This window comes from Podarcis vaucheri (genome assembly GCF_965113315.1).
Source record: "Podarcis vaucheri genome assembly, chromosome: 1".
Classification (NCBI taxonomy): domain Eukaryota; kingdom Metazoa; phylum Chordata; class Lepidosauria; order Squamata; family Lacertidae; genus Podarcis; species Podarcis vaucheri.
Window position 1 is genome coordinate 105,327,946 of NC_138759.1, and position 15,252 is coordinate 105,343,197.

Here is a 15,252-nt window from a genome sequence, read left to right on the forward strand (position 1 = left end):
GCAATGCAACTACACACTCCGTGCAATGCAAAAACGCACTCCGTGCAATGCAACTACCCTCCATGCAATGCAACTACACACTCCGTGCACTGCACACACCCTCTGTTCAATGCAACTACACACTCCGTGCAATGCACTCTCTGTGCAATGCAAAAAAAAACAAACAAAAAAAACAAAAACCAAACCACACACACTCTGTGCAAATGCCACTACACCCTCCGTGCAATGCACACACACTCTGTGCAATGCACACACACCCTCTGTGCAATGCACTCACACCCTCTGTGCAATGCACACAACCTCTGTGCAATGCAAATGCAAATCTCTCACGCAATGCAATGCAAATGCAGCCCGTGTAGCGCTGTGTCCTGCAACGCACAGAGCAAACTGCAGTGCGGGCACACAAAGGTGCTTTCTCCCGCTTGCATATTGCAAACGTGGCGCCTGTTACATCCCTCGCAGTGAGGGAACCACCAAAAGGCCCTCGACACTGGACCTAAGTGTCCAGGTAGAGCAATGGGGGAGCATGCAGCTGTCCCATATAGGGACCAATCCTGCAACCTAGGCATTACCGGCACTATGCGCTGCCCAGCTGAGTTATCCAGGATGATCCCTAAAGACCCGGGACAGCCTCACCCTGACCCCTGTAGAGGTCCAAGGTGATGTCTGAATCATGATCCCTGCTCCTCTTTGCCCTCCTCCTGGATTGCAGCCTTCGAAGATGCTTCCTTCTGGAAGAAGACACCTGGGGCGTCCACAAGTCATCCCCTGCAGGAGAGGCAAGCTCTTGAGGAATTTGCAAAAGCCCAGTCATAGTCCGCAAAAACTAAACAATGTAAGGAACTGGTGAAACCAATGCTTCATGGACCACATGGGGACACTATTCAGGCCGGAAACACTTCCAGGCCATCGAATTCTAGGGCAAAGCCCTAGGGTCACCTGCTAGGCCAGGTATAAATGTTTCCAGTGAAATAGCAGAGTTGAGGCAGCCCACAGCTTGTCCAGGTACCCCTGCTTGCCCTTTTAGAGGGAAGCACCCCTTCAAGAAACCCAAAGTTCTTTTATCACAAATGGGCCGAACTACCCAGCAACAGAATAGCCCAAAAGGAGCAGTTTGTTTTGTTTTGTTATAACAATGGCTAAGAGGGGGATATGAACCCTGTCTCCCAGGTCCTAGTCCTACACTTTAGCCACTAAACCACAATGGCTCGCCTCTAAAATGGCAGTCGCCACTATCAGGGCAAAACAAACTTAAAGAAAATAAACTTGTTCAGAAACAGCATAGTTCAAGAGCATATACAGAGTGCTCATAGTCATTGGAGGCACAGAGAGCCTCTGCCGCCCTCTGTCTGCCTCAGATATACATTAGCAGCAACTGAGCCTGCAAGCAGGTACATTCTTATAGAGAGGTCAGAGACTTAACAATTAACTGCTACCTGTAGCATACTTAGGCTCGGAAGTTATGCCCAGGCCGAATAGGGCTCCATGCCTCTGCTCTTGAGAATCTTAGTCTCATAGCGATATTAAAGGAACTCAAAATAGTGCTCCCGCCCAAGGCTAGATTAAAATTTGGCCAACAGCGCTGCACACACTCAAATAAAGCCAACCTTCGGGGGTGCTATAAACGAAAGTGATTCCAGCTAAGCTGGGAACAGCCCTGACTAGCCCCACAATTTACAACAGGAGAAATGGGGTAAACCTTTTTGCGAAAGAAAGGCAAGCCACAGATACAGGGAGAATCTTCCAACAGGGCAGGGTAAGGGGTGGGGTGGGAAATTGAACAGGAAAAAGGGGAATTAAATTATTTAAGGGACTAAAGAGGATTAAAAGAAGGGAGAAATAAAGAAATGTAACCAGACAATGAGAAGTTTGCATCACTGTCCTCCAGACAGTCCAAGTGCTCCATGTGATCCGATGTCCACAGCAAAAGAGAAAGAGAAAGCTGTGGACCTTGCTTAAATAACCACTGATCCCACCCCTAAATTGGCAACATCAAATTTACCCCAGTAACACCATCCTCCAATCTGCTCCAGGCCCCTTGAATCTAATACTGCCTGGCAACCAAGTGGAGTTTTGTTCGGCCCCATCCGCAACACGTGCTCTCTTTTAGTGAGAACACGCTTTGTTATTACTATTGGAATAGTGCTTCGCTACTTACGCAAGGCCACTTAACGTCCACTAGGTGGCAGTGTTTGCAAACAATCTTGTACAGTACTGTATTTACGGTAACTTTTCTGATAGGCAAAAGATCAACTTTGGTAAAAAGAGAGTGGGAGAAAGGAGTCAATATAAATCACTGTGGCTCTAATGAGGTTGCTGATTATAAACTGGTGTCTTGTCACTGTCATTTTTAAAGAGGTATTTGCAGTGATGACCTGAAAATTATTGTTAAGAGCTTGAGGGAGTGGGCTGGGGGGAAGAGGCAAATGCGAGAACGTTTTACAACATGCATACATACGGCTTCCATTTGTATATACAACCATCTTCCTAGCTATCTTAAATAGGAACTAAAATGAAATTGGCCCATCTTTTCTTGCTTTCCTGCATTCATTTTCCTTTTATGCAATTGCATATAAATATGTAACATTGCAGGATGTAGGTTATTGTGTGTAACTATACAAATACAAAGTGTTTTTCCTCCCCCCAATCGACAATCAGTTTGAAGGAGCAGGGGCTGTGCCCGAGTTCATTGCTACCTCGGGTGACAAGGGGCTAATGACTGGGGTCACCGAGTCGCTCGGCTGCTCCCCGTGCGCACGCGCGCCGGTGGGAGGCGTGCGAGAGCTGCCAACGCTGGACTTCTAGGGTTGGAAGGGACCCCCAAGGGGGCATCTAGTCCAACCCCCTGCGAGCGCCGCTCAAGAATCCCTGACGTGTTGCCCCCCCCCAAACCCTCCTCCCGCGAAGTCCGACGTTCCCCAAGAGGCAACAGGTTCAAACGGAGGAGGAGCCTGCCAGGCACCCCAGCAGTTGCTGGGGGAGAAGAGCCGCTTCCCAATCCGCGCCGGCGCTTCGCTCGCTCTCTCGCTCATCCCAACGGCGCGTCTCCACGGCGCCGCCTACCGGCCGTCGTGCGCCTACGCTTTCCCTCGGCCCCCGCCGTGCTTACAGGTGTTGCACAACTCCGCATCCTCCACGTCCCGCCTCCCGAAAGCAACTTCGTTGAGGCGGCGGGAGAGAGTGGCGCCGAGGCAACAACTTTCCGAGGAGCTCCTCGTTCCCTGAGCAAACTGGGAGTCCCGGAGCGCGAGGCGTGGCTCTTGCCCGTCGCGCGGGAAGGACGGGTGTGTGTGTGTGTGTGTGTGTGTGTGTGTGTGAGAGAGAGAGAGAGAGAATTATTGAGTGAGCGTGAGGTGTCTTCTGGCGCGCCTCCCCCAGCCCTTTTCCAAGCCTCAGCCGGCGCTTTCCTCCTCTCTCCCCCCGCCTCTCAGCATGAGGGGCGCGAGCCGACCCCCTGGCCAGCGGGCGGGTGCCCACCTGGCAGCCCCACCCCGCCAGCAGGTAAAGCCCCGCCCCTCGGGTGTGTGAGGCGACGGCAGGCAAGTGGCGACGGCGCTCCTCTCCTTCTTCCTCGGGCTCCCGGCGCTCGCTCTGCCCTGAACGAAGCCTCGCCTCGGCTCCGCGCACCTTCTTCGGGGGAGGAAGAGAGAGACGACCACTCGAGCGCGGGGTGAGTGAGTCAGGGGGGCAGCGGGTGCGCGGGCTCTGGGCGAAGCAGCGCCTCCTCCTCCTCCTCCTCCTCGGGAACTGCCTCATATAGCGAGTCAGGCGATTGGTCCATCCGGGATGGTCTGCCCCAGCCTAGCCTCCAGCTGATGCCCTCCAGATGTTTGGGCCTGCCAGCTCCCGCCCTCTCTGCTAGGCCTGGGGGGAGTTTGGGGGTGTTCAGCCCCACCTAGAGGGGATCGGGTTAGAGGGCAGGGGCAAGCCAGTGGGGTGTAAGCAGGAAGCCAGAAATGATGGGCAACAACTCCCACCATGGGCGAAGCCAGAGGAGGCAAGGAAAGAAATATATTGAACTGACCGAATGCATCACAGATAATTTGGTTGTTCCCACCATCACCATCACCACATAAGGACTAACCCCCCAATAAATCTTGGCTTTGGGGTCTTTGGGGACTGGCCATGGCACTCCAGGGTTTCAGACAGGAGGCTTTGCAGGGAGGTGCTAAAGATCAAACATGGAAACATTTGCACGCAAAGCGTGGCTTCTGAACACGTGTTAAGGTGTGGAATAAGGAAGTGGCTTTGAACACAGGCACCTTGGATTCTGAGGCGTTTGTATTTTTTCAGGCTGAAGAATGTGTCAGAATAGTTTCTGTTGCACTCGGCTAGCCTGTGTGTCCTCCCCCCCCCCCGTCTCTCTGACTCCTGCTCTGTGCTAGGTTAGATCTAGCCTGCAGCCACTAGAGACAGGTGAAGTCCATCTCTAGAAGGCTGCAAGTATTGCTGTGGAGATTCAGATCGATGTCCCCCTAGTCCAGGATTGTGCTGCCAGCCAGACACCTCCAAAAGTTCACAAGCAACCCCCCTCCCCAATTTTAGTTTTATTTTAGTTTTGTTTATAGGTCATCTCCTCACCAAATGGTCCTGGACCGTTACAAAACCATCGCAGTTCAAAGAAATGCAATATACAGGTCTTTAAAATAAAAATAAAGGGCCAATAACAAAACCACAGCGCAGAACAACAGTGTGTAGCAACACAGGAGGCAGGAAGACACAGTGGCATAGCGTGGGTTGTCAGCACCCGGGGCAAGGCAAGTAATTTGCGCCCCCTAACCTGTGGATTTGCGCCCCCTAACCCGTGGATTTGCGCCCCCTAACCCTAACCCCCAGATGTTGCGCCCGGTGCGGCCGGCCCCCCCTGCACCCCCCACGCTACGCCACTGGGAAGACATCCATTCAACCAAAGGCTCAGGTAAAGAGGTGTGTCTTAGCCAATCACCCAGAAGCATACAATGATGGCATAGGACACACTTGGAAGGCCATTTGACAACCTGGGGACCACCTCAGATAATGCGGATTACAATTCCTATGAGCCCAAGCCAGCACAGTCAGGGATGATGGGAGGTGTAGTCTGACAACCTCCTGAGGACACTGGGTTGGGGAAGGTTGCTCTGTTTGTTCCACAGGAGTGCTGTTTTTTGCTCATGGCAAATAGCCCTTACTATGCCTATTCAGAGCAAGGTTTGCCTGTGCATTTAACACTTTGCAGAGTGGGCAGGAATTCAGTGGGGAGAACGGTTCCCATGACTGTGGCTTCCTTGGGGCTGAAAGGCTAAGCTGTTGAAGTATGCCCGTCATGCAAGTGTTAGAAATAGAGGAACCTTGTGAAGAAAAGGAGGAGGGGACCTGGCAACCCTTGTTCAAAGGGTCCCCTTTGAACAGGGTGGGTTCAAGTTCAGAACTCATCTATTACTTTTTTTCCCAGCTGGGTTGCAACAACTTCTTTTTATAGGGGAAAAAAATCTAATTTCTTTTATTTGTTTTATTCACACTAGTATATTTCCTATGGGCTTTTAAAGACAAATAATGCTGTGTTTCAGTTTGTCCATATATTTTGGGGCCTTCTGGTGTTCACCTAAATGCATAGATATAGGGACCTGCACCAAATACATAATTTGAGCTACAAGGGAGTTATTTGCGCTTTTTTGGCCAAATTTTATATGCCTTAAGTTACGTTAAACATGACTAGTCTTCCTTATCAATACCATTCATCAAGTAAACTGAGAAATCAAAAATACTTAGATCAGCTGTGTTTGGGTGTGTGGTCTAAAAATAAACTGAATACAAACGAATGCATATTACACACTGGCTTGTATTTGAGTCAAGCAGCTATAATGACAATTGGGGCTGTAAATTCAAATCTCAGTTTTACTTGAACAAACAAGCTAGACTGTGATTCACAAACATGAGTCCTGCTTGGTTCCAGCTTGCTATTAACTTTGTTTTCTTTTCTTGTCATTTTCCTCTGCTCTCCAACTATGGAGCCGCATTTTTCTCTTATAATTGGTAGGTTATACTATATTTGTTTCCATAAAGCTTTGCTGGACCAACAATTGTGGTGACTCTCTCTGAGAGTACAGACCTGCAAATGTCAATAATTGCACACCTGAGCTATTCAGTCAAGAGTTTTTATTTATATTTCATATGGACTCTCTAGAAAAGAATAGTGGGTGACTTTGTTTTATGAGGGAATAGACTCCAAAGTCTACCCCTTTGCTTTGTAGTGTGTTTTGCACAAAGAAGGGGGCAGTTTTGAGGAAGGTACCATGGCCAACTTCCACTTGCAAAAGCCCTTGGTGAGGAAATTATATCCTTGCCCCTACCGTCTGTTGAACTCAGCTGGGATGGACTTTAGGCACGCATGGCTTTCCAACATTTGTGGTGCTGTGCCCACGGCTAACTTTGGCTGAATTCAGTGCTTGTGCACATGCTGCTCCCAACCACATTACACAGCTTGGTTTTTAAATTTTTGAAGGCTGACAGCATCGCATGAACCGGATCTTGCATGGAAGGAAACGTGGGAGTTGGGCTGCAGCATTTATTTTACAAATTTATTCATAACAACACCAAATTTTGTGATATGGGAGTTGGTGGCATGCCCCTGCTTGATGGGGGTCACACTCCTTCTGATGGAGTGGTTTGCCACCAGGGCTGTTCAGAGACAGCAGGTGATATTTCTGATCTGCAGTGCTTTCTGTCTGTTACACTTCATTGGCAGCCACACTCTTACCAACAAATGAGGGATCTTGGCAGCTGTAGCTCATGGCACATAGTGACTACTGCAGCGAGTTCAGCGTGGGGGTACCATGAGATATTCAGCAGTGTAGGCTTTATAGGTTACCTGTGCAACCCCCAAGAGCACTGCTTAGTTACCGAGTGATGGCCGTTGCCTACAAAGTCCTAAAGTTGTTAAGCTTGGTATTCCTAGGGAATACCTCTTCCCCATCGAAGCGCTCCACATTGAGAGATCTGATTGTGAGCTGGTTTTGGTAACAGTCAGAAACAGAGTAGTCATGATAAAGTTGTGGAACATTCTCGCTGAAGAGGCGTGTCGTAGCCTGACCCTGTGATGTTTTCCACGAATATTTCCAGGCTCTTGGTCAGGTATTGGTTCACCTGGAGCTGATCCACCTGTTATTTCCTTGTCAATTCTCCGTTTGGTTAGCACTTTGAGCCTTACAGAAAAACAGCATAAAGAATAGCTAATGCAGTGCTTCTGCAAGAGTGCAGAAGGGACAATCCCTACCATTTCTTCCCTACTGGAGGCCCACCTAAAAGCCTCCACTGAAGATCAGGAAACCCTTATAGCTTTTCAGGGCTGTAGTGGGGAAGAGGAGAAAGAAATTGCCCTCACACAAGCACTGCATTGTAGTTACCCCGTAACAGAATTCTGCTGAATCACTGGAAAATTTGGCAATACTACCAAACCTTCAAAGACCTGGCTCATCGCTCATGTCTTTCCTTATCAGCTTGTAACAGACACCATAACAAGAGGTAAAAACATTGAGGATCAGTACTGATGTGTTGTGTGCCCTAACTACTAGGATTCCTGGAATTATTTGGCTTTTGACCTCCTTTTCTTCATTATGTTTTAAGGCATATGTGTTTGTGGTATAATCCTTTACAGATGTCGATCCATTAGTCTCTCAACTTCAGTGTTGCATTTTAAATAAATAGGCTCTACAGTAGCATCTGCTGTGCATAAATCAAGGCAGGAGTTACTTCAAAGTGACAGATTAGATGTAAATCTTCCTGGTTGATGAAAAGGAAATGTTAACATTCCTTTTGGGAGAGGGAGAATGAAAACCCGCAAGGGACTGGCTTCATCAGTGTTCAGGATTGAACTCATGAAATCTGAACTTGAGCCTTGTCAGTTTAGGCTTGCAGTAGGGAACAACTGTCTGCATTTGATAGAGACTTGTGATCGTTAACAGGACCGCTGTATTTTGAAACAAAGAGTCCTCAGGGCATGCTGTTCATCAGATATGATGAAAAGTCAAGGTAGCATCTGGGTTTTGGGTAAGCATTTCAAGCATCTGCTTACAGGAAAAAATATTATCTCTATGCCACTCATTCTGAGAACAGCCTTCTTATTTGCATGAGAAAACAGGATCACCCAAACTGATGTGAATGTTCTTTAAGAGAAAGATTTTGGGGTTGGTGGGTTGTGGTAGGTATTCAAAGTACTATGTTTCTACATGCCTTAGCTGTTACTCAGACAATAGCCACCTTTCTGCCTTTGACACAGGGAAATCTGCTTTTGAAATGGAGGGGGATTTCAGAAATAAATTGTGACATGGCATGGCATGTGTGTGATGTCAGCTGTTCAAATAAAAAAATGATTAAAATTTTCCCCAAGGCACATGCAAGCCTTTAGGTGTGCCAGAAGTAGCTGTCTGGACTCCCAAGTCTTTGCTTACAGTATGATTTAACTTTCGGGTGTATCCCTGCTGCTGAGGTTTGTAATTATTATTAATGATAATTTAGATAGGACTATTTATAAATGTATAGCTCTGTTTTTGACAAGGCTGTCAAACAAAAAGGCCCTGTGGGGAGCTTATCACGCTCTTTAATGAGATCCTGGTGCGGCCTATGGAAGGGGCGGGGAGATTTCAGGCTTGGGAGCTCTACAATGTTGGTATTTGGTTTTTGCTAGAACCCCCCCCCCCCCCCGATCTATCAGCCAGAGCCCTGTGCAAAAGGCGTACAGTTAGAATTAAAGAACTTTGCTTCAGGATAAGAACACAAATCGGGCTCCAGCGGCACAGCGGCAGCAGGAGGCCCCATTAGCTAAAGTGGTGCTTCAGGTTAAGAACAGTTTCAGGTTAAGTACGGACCTCTGGAACGAATTAAGTACTTAACCTGAGGTACCACTGCACCATCAATGGTGTAACTGAGCCCGTGATATTTCATTCTTATCCACATGGCATTTATCATGGGGTTTTATGTAAAATCAAGCATTTTGCACCAGTTTCTCCAAGGTTTTCTGTATCTTTAGAGATAATTGGAAGGGAGGGAATATTACTATTATTATCTAATCAGTAGCTTCTTTTTATGCATTGAAATGTTCAATCGAAAATAAATGTGTTGCATATAATCCAGATGTGTGTGTGTGTGTAAAATATCCCTTTCAAGCAGTATATCTACTTCAGTTTCTGCATTGTCACTCCTCTCTATCTTTGATGAACCTTTTCAGTTCCTTGATACATCCCAGTACAGTCATACCTCGGGTTGAAGTTGCTTCAGGTTGAGCACTTTCGGGTTGCGCTCCACGGTGACCCAGAAGTCCCGAAAACGTTACTTCCAGGTTTCGTCACTCGCGCATGCACAGATGGTAAAAATGACATCATGCGCATGTGCGGAAGCGGTGAATCATGACCCACGCACGTGCAGATGCGGGTGGTGTTCGCTTCTGGATGTGAACGGGGGCTCCAGAATGGATCCCGCTCGTATCTAGAGGTACCACTGTAATTGTGTAACTTGCGGTGCAATTCTATACACATCTACTCAAAACTAAATTCTGTTGCCTTTGGTAAATATTACTCCCTATACGTGAATATAAGGATGCAAGCTTTACTAGACTGAAAAAAAATCCTGGAATTCCTTTAATTGCCATATCTATGTAATGCAAAATAAGTTATTCTGGACATTTATATCCAAAAAGTCACAATCTGGGGAATTTACACACCCTTTTATTTTTTATTTTTTTTTTAATTACCCTCTGGTTGCATCTAACTCTTACTCCTTGTTCCCCTCATACTGTTCAGACCTGTAAGATCCTGCCTGTTTACATTGCATAAAAAAGCAGACATATTTGTGCATTGGAGGTATTTCCCTGTCAGCTAGATGTAAGACTTGATCAGAATGTGTTATTCACTGGTAAGAATATTTTTTTAAAAGGCCTTGCATGCTGTGTAAAAGCAAATATTTAATCATATGACAGATAACAAAGGATGAAAGAGAGATTCTTTGAATCTAATGTATACCTTGCAACCATGTATGTACTTAGGACAGAGTAGGAAACAGGCTAGGAAAATGAAAGATGTCGAGGTGCAATTGCAAGGTACCTGTTAAAAGGAGTCTTGTTCCTTGTCTGTGTTGAGGCGCCTAAAGAGACTACATTCCTATGCCCATTTACTTGTAAGTAGCCTCATTAACACAGTGAGGCATTACACATGGCTTGCACTGTGAATCATTCACATCTGTGTTTTGCACACAGGCACCTCTACAATTTAGGGACATTGTTATCTTCCGCGTTAGAGAGAATGAGAGGAACCACTTTCCCCTTTTGTGTTCTGTTTCCGTCCTTTTGCTTCTTAAATTATAATGCTGGTGATATTTCCATGCATCACAACTCTATGCAGGTTTTTCTTTTGCACCTAGTTTTGGTGGCATTCCCCTTGGAGTTGCCAAGATGATGGAGGTTTCCCAGATGGTACTCATTAGCACAGCTTTGCTAGAGCTGTATCCCCAATAATGGCTGTGTTGTGCTATATCCATGTCATGTTAACAACTAGAGTGAAGTAAATCTGTTGATCAGCTTATGTCAGATGAGCCCTGCCTAGTGTGCTGATCCTTGGACCGCTTCTGATTATTTCAATCCTCCGCCAAGGGACCAGATGCCATAAAGTTTTTTGCTATTGTTGCTTACAGGAATTTGTAAAAGAAAGCTGTGTTAAAAGAGTGCAAGGCACTTTATGAACTGGGAGAAAATATTAAGGACATTTGAAAAGCCTGCTGGATTAGGCGAGTCACTCATCTAGCCCACCACTCTCCCCTTCTGTGGTTTCCAGCAACAGGTGTTCAAAAGCATTACTGTTCCATTCTTCAGTAATATGTGAATGATTGACTTGTGCAAGCTTGAAAATAGCCACTGCCTTAGTTCTTTTGGATGAGTAAGTCACATGACTTCCACAGTCCTGAAAGACGCATGTCCTGGTTTTCCTCTGGGACTTGTTGATGGTTTTTGAAGTAAGCATCCCAGAAGGTCTACACTCCAGAGCAGAAGTAGGGAACCTTTGGTACTCCAGATGTTGCTGAACTACAGCTCCTGTCAGCCCTAGCAAGGGATGATGGGAGTTGTAGTTCTGGAGGCACAGACGTTCCCCATACTTGCTGTGCAGGCAATGCATGGGACTGCTTCTTCCTTTCTGTGTATTTCAGATGTATTTATCAAGGTACACATTTAAAAATCAAGCAAGATGCCATGTGCATGTTATTCGATGCCACAATTACAAGAGGCCAACTGAAACACTCAAATATTGTCAATGTTTAAAGCATGGGTAGGCCTGCGGGCCGGATCAGCTCCAATTGCGTTCTGGATCTGGCCCGCGGATGGTCCGGGAATCACCACACAGATCGCCAGTGTTCATGTTCTTTCTCTCTCCCTCCCACAGCGGCGGCGCCTCCTCCCTCCCTCCTCCTGGCTTCTCCCCGCCCTGCCTAGAGGAGGAAGGGGGCTGGGCTTTATTGGTGGCAGCAGCAGCAGCACTCGAGCCGCCACCATTTTAAGCAGCCCCTCTCTGGAGCCCTTTCGTGCGCCACTCATCGTCCTGCTGCTGCTGCCGCCAGCCCTTCCGCTCGCAAGACACAGGTAAGCAGCATCAGGGCTCATGGTGCTCTTGCATCATCATCCCCCCAATATAGTCCAGCCCCCCACAAGGTCTGAGGGACAGTGGACTGGGCCCCTGCTGAAAAAGTTTGCTGACCCCTGTTTTAAAGCTTTCTTGTGTATGAGGCACATTTTAGCTTGTGGATTGGCTTCTTACAAAACTCTCTTTCACCTAACAAATAGTGTTGGCTCATGATTTCTGCTTGGCAGCATCTCTGCACAAAATTGCTGTCAGGGGATGATTAGCTGCTTGTGCTTAAAATTGTGCCCCCTCAGAGTTTGTGCGGCTCCACAAACCTCTGTGTGTGACAGAGCTCCTCAGACATGTCTGCTCTAGTCACTAGTAGAGTCTGACAGTGGCTGCCTGCGGAAACGTTTCCAGCAAAGAAGCTCCTTAACGGAAACGCGTCTCCTGGACTCACGACGTGGCAGCTTCCGGCGAAGAATGGGTCTCCCTACAGTTGCTTCTGACACCTCCCCGCTATTTTCGCTGGACGTGTCTCTCACCCCTTTCTCTCCCCTGCTGTTTCCTGCCTGGGCTGCTGCGTCTCTCTCAGCATTACTGAGATCCTCCTCCAGAGACCCCTCGCTCCCCCTGCTGGTCCCTGCTTTGGCTGCTGACTCTCTCCCAGTCTCTGGGAGCCCTACCAACTCCCTTTCCTCTGATGTCAGTTCCCTGACATCCACCTCCCCTCCAGGGCCCCCTTCCCCCCCGCCCCTACTCTCTCCTCTGGGCGGTGAGGAGCTGAAACCCCGAAAAGAATCCTCTTCATCTTCAGACGTCTCGAACATTTCCCTCTATCGGTTTTCGTTCCGGCTCGCTGAATCCTCCTCCGCCTTGGAATCAGAGAACCCCTCCAACTCTTCTTCTTCGTCGGTGGTGGCGAAGTATTCCCTCCGGAACCTCGCCACTGGCTGAGGTTTACGAGGGAATCTCTGATGAAAAGTTTCTATCAAAACCTCGTCATCTACATCCTCTGCCATGACCCAGGTGTTTTCCGACTCCGGCTCCCCTTCCCACATTACCAAATACTCTACTTGATCTCCCTTCCACCTGGAATCGAGAATCTCCGCTACATGGTAGCTATGTTCTTTTTCCTCCATAGCTGGTCCCCTATTGACCCTCCCTTCTCTGTCCCCTTTATACGGTGACAGCAACGACCTGTGGAACACTGGGTGCAGCTTCATGTGGTTCGGTAACCGGAGTCTGAAAGCCACTGGGTTGACCTGCTGCGTGACTTCAAATGGGCCCAGCCTTTTGGGTCTTAACTTCTTACAACCCCCTTTGAATGGTAACCCTTGGGTGGACAGCCACACCTGGTCCCCCACCCTAATGCTTTCCCCTTCCCTTCTGGTTTTGTCTGCCTGCCTCTTATATTCCTCCTTCGCCCTGTTTAAATTAAGTTGGAGCTGGCGATGGATCGCTTCCATTTCTTCAACGAACTGTTCTGCAGCTGGAACGCTCCAGTTCTCCCCTTTCCCCCCTGGGAAGGCTCGGGGATGACACCCGTGATTAGCCAAAAAGGGGCTCATCCCCGTGGACACGTTCTCTGCATTGTTGTAGGCAAATTCTGCCAACGCCAGCTTCTCCACCCAATCATTCTCTCTGTCATTCACATAACACCTCAAATATTGCTGGAGGACACCATTAGCTCTTTCCGCCTGCCCGTTGGTTTCTGGATGACGGGCAGTTGAGAAATTCACCTCTACATGCAATAAGCTCATGAGCTTCCTCCAGAACCTGGAAGTAAATTGTTTCCCTCGGTCAGAAACCACCCTCAAGGGGGCGCCATGCAGCCTAAACACATTTTCCACAAACAATTTAGCGCTTTCTTCCGCTGTGACCGCATGTGAGCAGGCTATAAAGTGGGCCATCTTGGTTAACAGGTCTACCACAACCATGATGGCTGTTTTCCCTCTGGACCTTGGCAGATCAGTCATGAAATCTATTGCCACTGCCTCCCATGGCCTTTCCGGCGTGGGTAGTGGTTCTAATAAACCTGCCGGTGCCCGCCTCTCCCCCTTGGCTCGTTGGCATTGGTCACACCCTCTCACATACTCCCGCACATCTTCCCTGACCTTGGGCCACCAGAATTCCCTGGTAACCAGCCACATGGTTTTGTGTTGCCCAAAATGCCCTGCTGTGGGGCTATCGTGCAGTTGCTTGAGTACCTTTTCCCTCAATTCCCCTTCAGGTATATATAACGCTCCCTTGTAGTACAACGCCCCGTTTCTCTCCTCAAAACCCCCGGGTTTGTCTCCCTCCCTCCTGAGACCCCTGAGTTTGTCCTGGGCGTATTCATCCTGCACCGTTCCCTCTACCAGTTCCCTTTGCCCCACCAATGCCGCCCCACACACCCAGCGGTCCTCGGGAATGACATGGATCTCTTCGGGTGCACCCTCCCCCTCCAAATATTCAGGTTTGCGTGAGAGAGCGTCCGCCCTAACGTTCTCTGGGCCTGGCACGTAACAAATCTCAAAGTTAAATTTGGAGAACTCCTGGGCCCATCTCAACTGCCGTTGGTTGAGCACTCGTGCAGTTCTCCAATACTCTAGATTCTTATGGTCCGTGCACACTTGCACCTTATGTTGTGCACCAATTAGCAGGTGCCTCCATCTCCGGAAGGCCTCATGAATCGCAAGAAGTTCCCGGTCGTACACCGTGTAGTTCCTCTCGGATTTGTTCAGCTTTCGCGAAAAGAAGGCACACGGTCGCCACTCTGACTCCTCCTTCCCCGGCTGCAGAAGAAGCACCGCCCCTATGGCTCTGTCAGAAGCGTCTGTTTCGACCCTCAGCTTTTTTTGTAAATCCACATGCAGAAGTTGTTCATCAGAGGCGAAGGCCCTTTTCAGTTCCTCAAACGCTCGCTCCGCCTCCCCCATCCAAACAAACTTCTTTTTACTGCTGAGACAGTCCGTGATGGGCGCCGTCAGGTGGGCGAAGTTTCGGATGAACTTACGATAAAAGTTTCCAAACCCTAGGAACCTCTGCACATCCTTCTTGGTTTTGGGTGTTTTCCATTCCAGCACTGCTTGAACCTTGCCGGGGTCCATGGCCAACCCCTTGTCTGACAAGCGGTACCCCAGGAATTCCACCTCCTTGGTATGAAACTGACACTTCTCCAGTTTCACCCACAGCCTGTTGGCTTGCAGCCTGCTCAACACTTCTCTGACGTCTCTCACATGTTGCTCCTCATTCTCTGAATACACCAACACGTCATCTAAGAAGGCCACGCAATTCTTGTAGAGCAAAGGCCCCAGTACGTGGTTCATGAAGGCTTGAAAACACGCGGAGCCTGTTTGTAATCCAAAAGGCATAACGAGGTATTCAAATGCCCCCAAAGGGGTGAACATGGTGGTCTTCCATTCATCCCCTTTCCTTATACGTATCAGGTTGTACGCCCCCCTTAGGTCCAGCTTTGTAAAAATCTTTCCTTTCCGCACCCTGGTCAAAATATCATCAATCCTGGGCATAGGAAAAGCCGCCGGCTCTGTCACTGCATTTAACTGCCGGAAATCACATACAAGTCTCGGCTTGTCCGTGTGCTTTTTATCCACAAAAAACACTGGGCTACCCCCCGCTGCCTTGGACTCTCTGATGAAGCCTCTCTTCAGGTTCTTGTCAATGAACTCTC

The 15,252-nt window shown here is 48.4% G+C and overlaps 1 protein-coding gene across 7 annotated transcripts in view; it reads left to right on the forward strand.

The window, feature by feature from the left end:
• Positions 1-3,108: 3,108 nt before the first annotated feature.
• The window catches only part of LYPD6B (LY6/PLAUR domain containing 6B), a 65,469-nt gene continuing 53,325 nt past the window's right edge, over positions 3,109-15,252 (forward strand). For 3 of the 7 annotated variants that reach the window (XM_082199697.1, XM_082199698.1, XM_082199696.1), the window contains exon 1: positions 3,111-3,670. The gene's annotated coding sequence lies outside the window, so the exon portion shown is untranslated. Of the gene's footprint in view, positions 3,671-15,252 lie in introns of all 7 variants that reach the window. The other 4 variants (XM_082199702.1, XM_082199701.1, XM_082199703.1 and 1 more) reach the window with 2 other exon arrangements.